Here is an 8,417-nt window from a genome sequence, read left to right as displayed (position 1 = left end):
GTCATGGAGACCCCAGCCCATCCTGCCAGGGCCCAAAGCAGCAGCATTGCAGAGCCTCACGGAGTCCGAGGGCACCAACCCAGCCCCATCCCAGCAGAACATCTATGCCCATCCCTGCATTTGCACAACTTCCAGAATATATAAGACATGGGACATCCAGGTAAGGTGGGTCCTCCCCCTCCTGGACATCCCCCTTCCCTGTGATGGAACAGCAGAGGAGCCAAGGTCTACCCAAGGCCCCCGAGCCCGGGCCAGGCACTGCTGCATGTTCCTGCCTTCTTCCCGGCAGCATACATGTCAGGACCCGACCCCCAGGCCCCGCCCAGATCCCCAGTTTTAACTGGTCTAGGGAGCTTTGCTGAACTGTTATACTTAATGCACATTCATTTTTTTGCCTTTGAGGTTTTTGAGAAAAAGAAATACATTCTCATCTCATTATTGTTGAGAAAAATTACCTTTAGAGTTTAGAAAACTTCAGAAGTTTTAAATATGCTTGCATTGTTTATAAATCCCTTCATGGTCTGGCCCCTCCCCCAAAACAAAGCACTCTCGACCAGATCAGTAGAGGAGACTGTGAGGTTCTCTATGTATGATCTTCAAAAGGACACACTGATGTCTCAGGTCTCATGGCAACGGTAACAAAGGCACACCTGAACCTTTATTTGTGAAGCAGAACAAACATCTCAGGTTTCTGTTAACATTCAGGAACTTTTACGTGAAAAACCTCCGAGCTGCGTTTGTCTCACTGAGATCTCCTCCATCGCTGGTGTAGAAGTACGGGAACATCTTCTGTGTGAAGGTGTGTCTTGTAACAGCATCAGAGAATGACCCATGATCCAGTCAAGATTCCCTCGGATCTTCTCCTGGACCGAGACAAGTGAGGATGACGCTCCTGGTGATGCTGCTGAATATTTACCCTAAAGAAACTTGATGCCCCAGAATCCAGACTCGATGAATCCCTTCCTCTGGACTGACTCTTTCAGACTCCTTCCTTTGCTCCAACCTCAACATTCCAGCTGTGGTTCCTGGAGCTGAAGCCCTCAGAACTCAGAACAGAACATGTGTCGAACCTCTCTGGACCATCAGGAAACTGTTGTTCATCTCCAGCTCTAATGCTGGTTAGATAATCAGACAAGAGGAGTCTTGGACTTGCAGTGTTTGGGTCCAGAATGATGGGACTGTAGGAGACCAGGTGCTTCATGCTGTTCTAGATGTTGAAGGCTATCAGAACTCCTGAGGTCGGCTGTGGACCATCCAGCAGGGGGCAGCACTGGACTCTTTCTATTGCAGCCTTGTAATTGTTCAGGAATGAGAAGTCTTCAGCTTCCTGCTCCTCCTCGGTGGCTCTGATTGTGTCTGAAAGAACGTCTGCCAGAGCTTCTAGCTTCTCCTCCATCATCCCACTCTTCTGCTCCTCTTCCTCCCTCAATGCAGCCAGCCTGGCCTCCTCTTCCTTTGCTAGAAACTGGTGAAGCTTCTTAAACTGTTGCTTGACCTGGTTCTCTGTGAGTTGGATCTGGACCTCCATCTTTAATCCTCTGCTTCATCTCCAGTTTCTCCTCTATTGGTTCCAGGGAATTCTGCAGATTCTGCCTGTGGTCCTGAGCAGCTTCATCGACGGTCTGAACCAGTGGTTCGTGTGTTTTTCTGAGTCTCTGCAGATCCCACACACAAATTCCTAATGGTCCAGACAGTGTGCAGGTTGCAGAAAGTTGGTGGAGCTCTCTGATGTTTCTCCTTTAAGAACAACTCACACAGGTTCTTCAGTGCCAGGTTTCGTGTTGGATCAGCGGGACACTCAGTCTTACAAATGGGACATTCCTGGGTTTGTTTGTCTCTCCACCAGTTTGTCAGACAGACTCTTTGATGGCTGCATGGCAGGACAACAGGATCTCTGAAGACCTCCTGGCAGACGGGACAACAGAGGTCCTCCTCGGGCCTGGAAGCCCTTTAATGTCAGAGAGAAGCTAAAGACACAAATAAAACTTCAGTTTGTTGACTGTTTCTGTAGATTAAAGACAAGAATAAATATAACAGTTTCATTCCAATCCAAAGTCATTCATTAACCTTTTGTAGTTTTATTCTAGTTAACGGTACGTGGGAACACAAACCCTCTCTCACTAGTTAGCTTCCTTCATAAAACGTGACTAAATCCAGCAAACATCCGACCCGCAGAACCTGAAAACATTTGTTTATCGGACACAGAAACTAGAAACCAGGTCCAGCTACATGCATGCACCCAGGGTTTATTCCAAAAACACCAAATTATCGCTTCTTTCCAAAAATACTAAGTTCTTTAGCATTTTGAGGCCCTTGAAGATTTCGAGCTTGGTCTCAAACGTTTACAGAACAACTGCCAATTAATAAAACAACTGCTGATACAACTGTAATTCAAATGTTGTAAAGTAATACAGATGTACCTGACCCACCTTCAGGCCGGAGCAGCAGTCTGATGTCTGATGACAAAACCACACGCTGGATGCTGGTTTGTTACTGGTGAGCGGTCAGGTGAGGAACGGAGCTTAAACCTGTTCAACCTGCAGCATCGCCTGTGCCTGAGGTCATGAATTAATCCCTTTACTGCTATGAAGCATGATGACGAACTGGTTTTAGACATTTGGCTGACTAAACCTGGATCCTGGATCTGTTGCGTTCTGATTAAATTTGATTAAAACAGCAATCAGAAGACAAACATCTACCTCCTCTTCCTTCAGACCTGCAGTGTCCTTCAGGTTCTCTTCAACAAAATCTAATTTGGATCATCTTCACCCCAGAAATAACTTTAACCCCTTCTGGATATGTTCTGCAGAGATAAATTCTGATGAAAAGACTTTTATTAATCTTTAAAGAATGATTGAGGTGGATGGACGTCATTAGACCACAAAGACCTGAAGAGCAGCTTCATAAAAGTAAATAAGCATAAAAGTCTAAAAATGACATCAGTGAAACTATCTTCCCCTTATACCCATAATCCACTGCAGCACTAACCCTGACACTATCAGCATGGAGGTGGAGGGCTGATGGTTTGGGCTGGTTCTGCAGCTACAGTATTCACCAAACTCACAAGAACCCCCCCTCCTGGAGCTTCTGTGGTGGGGCGTGTTGTCCACAGACCTGCGTGGATGGCAAAGCTTGAATGTTTCTGTTTATCCTGACCAACGTGGAGATGATACATGAGGGAATACCAGACTTCATTGTTTCCAAAACCAAGCATCAGACATTTATAAACACACGGTAGTTCTCATCTTTACTTTTCTACATTTAAAATCTTTTCCCACGAGTTTCATTAAAAAAACAGAAATCTGCAGTACCAGTTTAATCCAGTTGGAATCGATCTGTGCTTTCCAGGATATTCTGATCTCTGATGTCACTCTGAGGTGGCAGGGAGGAGCAGTATGATGGAGATGATGAGGATGGATGTCTGGGATTCACTCCTCCACCTGCTCCAGCGTTCACTCACAGCTGACAGCTCACTGCTTCAAGGAGGAGTCGGATTGATCGGAGAGTCCGAGTTCTTTCCTGTTCAATAAAGTCTGAATGAGGTTTCAATGCTGCTTCTGTCTTTCAGGACAGAAAATCCAACTTGGTTTTATCAACAGAGGGATATTAAAACTATTGGGAAGATTTCAGCTCCACTGGAACAAGAAAGAAAAAAAAAACACACTTTAAAAGGTTCCCAAAGGAAAAAAGGCTGCACATCCATGTCCCAGCGGCCTTTAAAATAACTTGAAATGTTTGTTCTCTTTCTTAACATTCGTTTCGATGTCTCACTATGGGATACGCCCCTCCGCAGATACCTCAGAAGCACTTATCTCAATACGTCAATCCTGATTGGCCAGTGACCGTGACGTACGCGTCACCTGCTACTATAAGTAGCAAGCGTCCCCACGCACGCACTATTCAATCACCTCTTCTCGCTTCGGTGGTCGCTTATCTCTGAGGTAAGTTAGCTCAACTGTTCACAGACGGAGCCTTCTAATATTCTCTCCGTCGCCGAACGTTAACTTACCGTCCTTCTGTCCTGACCTTCACCATAGGCTCGGGGCATAACGAGCAGCTTCACACTCCAGTGCACCTGTTCGTTCTCTGCTAACACACCAGTTAGCCAACATGGAAGCCGCTCCTCCCACCAGAGGAGTCGATGGCGCAGGAGCTCGCCTCTGTACCTGTGGAAACAAAATCTCAAGCAAAGACCCGCACAAGGTCTGCTCGAGCTGCCTCGGGCTGGAACACGCCCAGCTGGCATTGGAAGTCCCCGGGTCATGTGAGAGCTGTGCTTGCTTCACCCTGAAGAGCTTTCGCCGGCGGCTAGCGCGCCAAGCTAGCCTGTCGGGGAAGGACCCTTGCCTGCCGGCCCCTGGGCCACCGCCTGGGGACGCCAGCGAACATGCCCTCCCGGAGCCGGAACCGTGTGCCGAACTCAGCTGGGGCTCACAGCTCGAACCGGCCGGTCCGAGCCACCCCGTCGAGGATGTGTTGGAGTTGGACTACGGAGACGACGAGGACACCTCGGAACTCCTCATTTCAGAGGAGGACGAGGATGACGACGTTTTTCCCCCCATCGCTCAGGCCTCCATGCCTAGCTTTCCGTCCTCTCCCAGGGATGGAGCGGCTTCTCCGGCCGCCCACCTGGACATGCAGTCAGTCTGCCGACGCGCTGCGACCAGGCTCAACATCCCTTGGCCCACCGTGGTCACTGAGGCTGTCAGATCCCGCTACGAGAGTAAGAAGCTGCCTCAGGCCACAAGGGCGGCAAAGCCCCTCCTTCCCACCTTCCCGGAGCTTCTCCAAGAAGTGAGGTCCTCCTGGGACAAACACCCTTTCAGCTCCAGGTCTCCTGTCCAAGGAGCCTCCTCGCTGGACTTCGAGGGGATGGGGAGGGCTGGCATGCTTTGCATGCTGCCGATGGAACCGCTGGTTGCAGCCCACCTGCACCCACGACTCTCGGCAACTTCCTCCAGGCCTCCCGCTCTCCCTGCAAAGGCGGACCGCTTCCAGTCAGCGCTGAATGAGAGGGCGTACAAGGCTGCCGCCATCTCGGTCCGAGCTTTGAACGTCTCCTCCATGCTCTCAGCGTACCAAGCCGAGCTCTGTGAGGACATGAATACGAAGCCGGACCCGGAGGTGTGGGAGGAAATCACCGTACTGACCGACATCTGCCTGCGTGTGCAGCGCTGCGCTGTCCAGGCTACGGCTAAAGCTATGGGCATGATGGTGCTTCAAGAACGTGCACGATGGCTGAACCTCACCAACCTCTCTGATAGAGAGAAGGAGGACATTTTGGATATGCCAATCGTGCCTGAAGGCATTTTCGGCTCTGCCCTGGCATCAATGCAGCAACAGTGTGAGGCCAAAAAGAAGGAGGATGAAGCCCTTCAACTCTGCCTTCCCCGTAAGCCCTCACCGGCGCTGCCGGCTCGGCCGACTCTTCCTCGGGCAGCTGCCAGAGCCCAGCCTCAGTTCCGGATCCCAAAGCGCCCGAAGCCTCCGGCAGTCCAGCCAGCTCCTTCGGGCTCAGCGCCTCGACCAGTTTGGCCTCAGAGGTCCGGCAACCAAGCCGCTCCGCCGTCGGGACAACCTACCCGACCCGGCGGTCAGCAGGTGAGGAAGAAGAAGAGGGCAGCCTGACGGAGTTCTTTCCCTCCCGACGCTGCAGCTGGCAGTTCCTCTTCGCCAGCTCCTCCTGTTCGACGTTGCCATGGTGCTTTCTCCCCCCTCACGGAACCCCTCCGGCAGAGTCCCCGAGCGGTCCAGGGTGGGGCCAGGACGTGCAGCCGGCTGTGCCGGCTCAAAACACACGTCACAAGCACTCACATTGTTTTTTACAAACATGTCACGCTCAAGGAGCATTAAAAAGTTCGCTGCCGCATCCAGACAAAATGTCAAGGGCGCAGCAAAAATCAATAAAAATGTTACCCATGAGCCGTTCCAGGCGGGGGCGGCCCCTGGCGGACTTTCCAGCCAGCCACGGGTCGTCCCTGTACACCAGGGCCGCCAAAGCACAAAGCCCTCGCGCATGCGCGGTGGTTGCCACGAGCACCGCTGCCCCACAACCTCTGGAGGAAGCTGCTACTCTGTGTGTCACGGCTGTGTCACCGCTCTCCACTCACATGGAGGAATGGACAGCGGTTTCTGCTTCACATTGGGTGATAAGAACTATTTCGAGAGGTTACAGGCTCCAATTCGCCTCAGCTCCTCCTCGATTCTCCGGCGTAGTGTTCTCCCACGCCCAGGGGACGTCAGCTCACATCATTCAGGGAGAAATCTCCTCCCTGCTGGAGAAGGGAGCGATATGCATTGTGCCTCCCGATCGGTCTCAGAGCGGTTTCTACTCCAGGTACTTCCTGGTCCCGAAACGGGGAGGGACCGGGATTCACCCGATCCTGGATCTGAGGGCCCTGAACCGATGCCTCAGAAAGTACAGATTCAAAATGCTCACGCTCTCATCCCTTTTGCGTCTGATTCACCAGAATGACTGGTTCACCTCAATCGACCTGAGGGACGCATACTTTCATATTCCCGTGTACCCTCCACACAGGAAATTTCTGAGGTTTGCCTTTCAGGGAGTGTGTTACGAATACACCGTGCTCCCATTCGGCCTCTCGCTGAGCCCGAGGGTGTTTGTCAGGTGTACGGAGGCGGCGATCGCCCCTCTGAGAGGGAGGGGCATTCGGCTGGCCACGTATTTAGACGACTGGCTCCTGCTGGCACGGTCCAGAGAGGAGACAGCGTCAAACACGCTGGTTGTGATCCATCACTTGTGTGGTCTGGGTTTCAGAATAAACTGGCAGAAAAGCGCTTTACTCCCCTCCCAGAAAATAACCTTTCTAGGTCTGAATCTGGACTCAGGGGCGTTCACGGCCCGTCTCTCGGCACCGCACGTGAACGCGCTCTCGTTCTGCCTGGCGCGCTTCCGCCTACACAGTTCGGTGCGGTTTGCGTTATGCCTCAGGCTTTTGGGTCTCATGGCGTCGGCTATTTCAGTGGTACTACTCGGCCGTCTACACATGAGAGATTTTCAACGCTGGGTGGCTTAGATTTTCAACGCTGGGTGGCTTCTCTGGGTCTCTCTCCAGTGCGCCACAGAGCGCGCAGGGTGACGGTCTCTGCAGCGTGCGTTGCGGCGCGCCGCTGTTGGCGTCACCCCTCCCTCTTGGCACAGGGGGTGCCTTTGGGGTTGGTTCTCGTGAGGAAAGTGGTCACGACAGATGCGAGCCTGTCAGGTTGGGGGGGGGGGGGGGGGCTCTTGGAGGGTCACTCTGTCAGGGGTGTGTGGAGCAGAGAGCTCTGGGGGACACACATAAATTATCTGGAACTCCTCGCGGTCTTTCTGGACCTGAGGCGCTTCCTGCCTTTTCTCTCCGGCCATCATGTCCTAGTGAGAACAGACAACACCACGACTGTGGCTTATATAAACCACCAGGGGGGGCTGCGCTCCATACGGTTACACACGCTGGCACGCAGACTGATCCTATGGTGCAGCAGGCATCTCCTCTCAATCAGAGCCACCCACGTCCCGGGTGTTCTGAATCGGGGGGCGGATCTGTTGTCCAGAGGGACACCCCTGTATGGGGATTGGAGCCTGCATCCAGCAGTGGTGGAACAGATTTGGATCCGGTTCGGCACAGCCGTGGTGGATCTTTTTGCCTCCAAGGAGAATGCTCAGTGTCCACTGTTTTTCTCCATGCGCGGCCGAGATGCTCCACTAGGCGTGGACGTGCTGGCGCACGACTGGCCACGGGGACTGCTTTACGCTTTTCCCCCAGTGGCCCTGATACCACCCACCTTGCTGAGGGTACGAACCCAGCGCCACACTCTCATTCTGGTGGCCCCATACTGGCCGGCCATGCATTGGGTGGCGGACATTTTCCAGCTCCTGGAGGGCCAACCATGAAATCTGCCGCTTCGCAGGGACCTGGTGTCCCAAGCGGGAGGCTCAATCTTCCACCCTCATCCAGAACGGCTGGCCCTGTGGGCCTGGCCCCTGAGGAGTGCGGGCTAGGGTCAGCAGAGCTGCTCCAGGCCATCATTCGAACCATTCAGAATGCTAGGGCCCCCTCCACTAGGTCCCTATATGACTAAATGGAGGGTGTTTGAAGCCTGGTGTCAGGGCAGGGAGATCTCACCCTTCCAATGCCCTGTGAACGTCATTCTGTCTTTCCTGCAAGACTTGTTGGATAGGAAGAAGGCTTTCTCCACCATTAAAGTGTACCTAGCAGCCATTTCCGCCCGTCACTTGGGTTTTGGGAAGAAATTGGCAGGTCAACACCCCCTGGCGTGTAGCTTCATGAGGGGTGCGCGCAGGCTTCTACCTGTGTCTCGACCCCTGGTGCCCTCATGGGATCTGTCCTTGGTGCTGTCGGCCGTCTCCGGGCCTCCATTTGAGCCTATGGACGGCCTGGACCTTAAGATCCTGT

At 52.9% G+C, this 8,417-nt stretch overlaps 1 pseudogene; it reads right to left on the bottom strand.

Moving 5' to 3' along the window:
- Positions 1-364: 364 nt before the first annotated feature.
- LOC107377477 (zinc-binding protein A33-like) lies at positions 365-1,950 on the bottom strand (annotated as a pseudogene).
- Positions 1,951-8,417: the final 6,467 nt, after the last annotated feature.

Source organism: Nothobranchius furzeri, chromosome 2 (assembly GCF_043380555.1).
Source record: "Nothobranchius furzeri strain GRZ-AD chromosome 2, NfurGRZ-RIMD1, whole genome shotgun sequence".
In the NCBI taxonomy this organism is placed as follows: Eukaryota; Metazoa; Chordata; class Actinopteri; order Cyprinodontiformes; family Nothobranchiidae; genus Nothobranchius; species Nothobranchius furzeri.
This window is presented reverse-complemented; position numbering and strand designations above follow the sequence as displayed.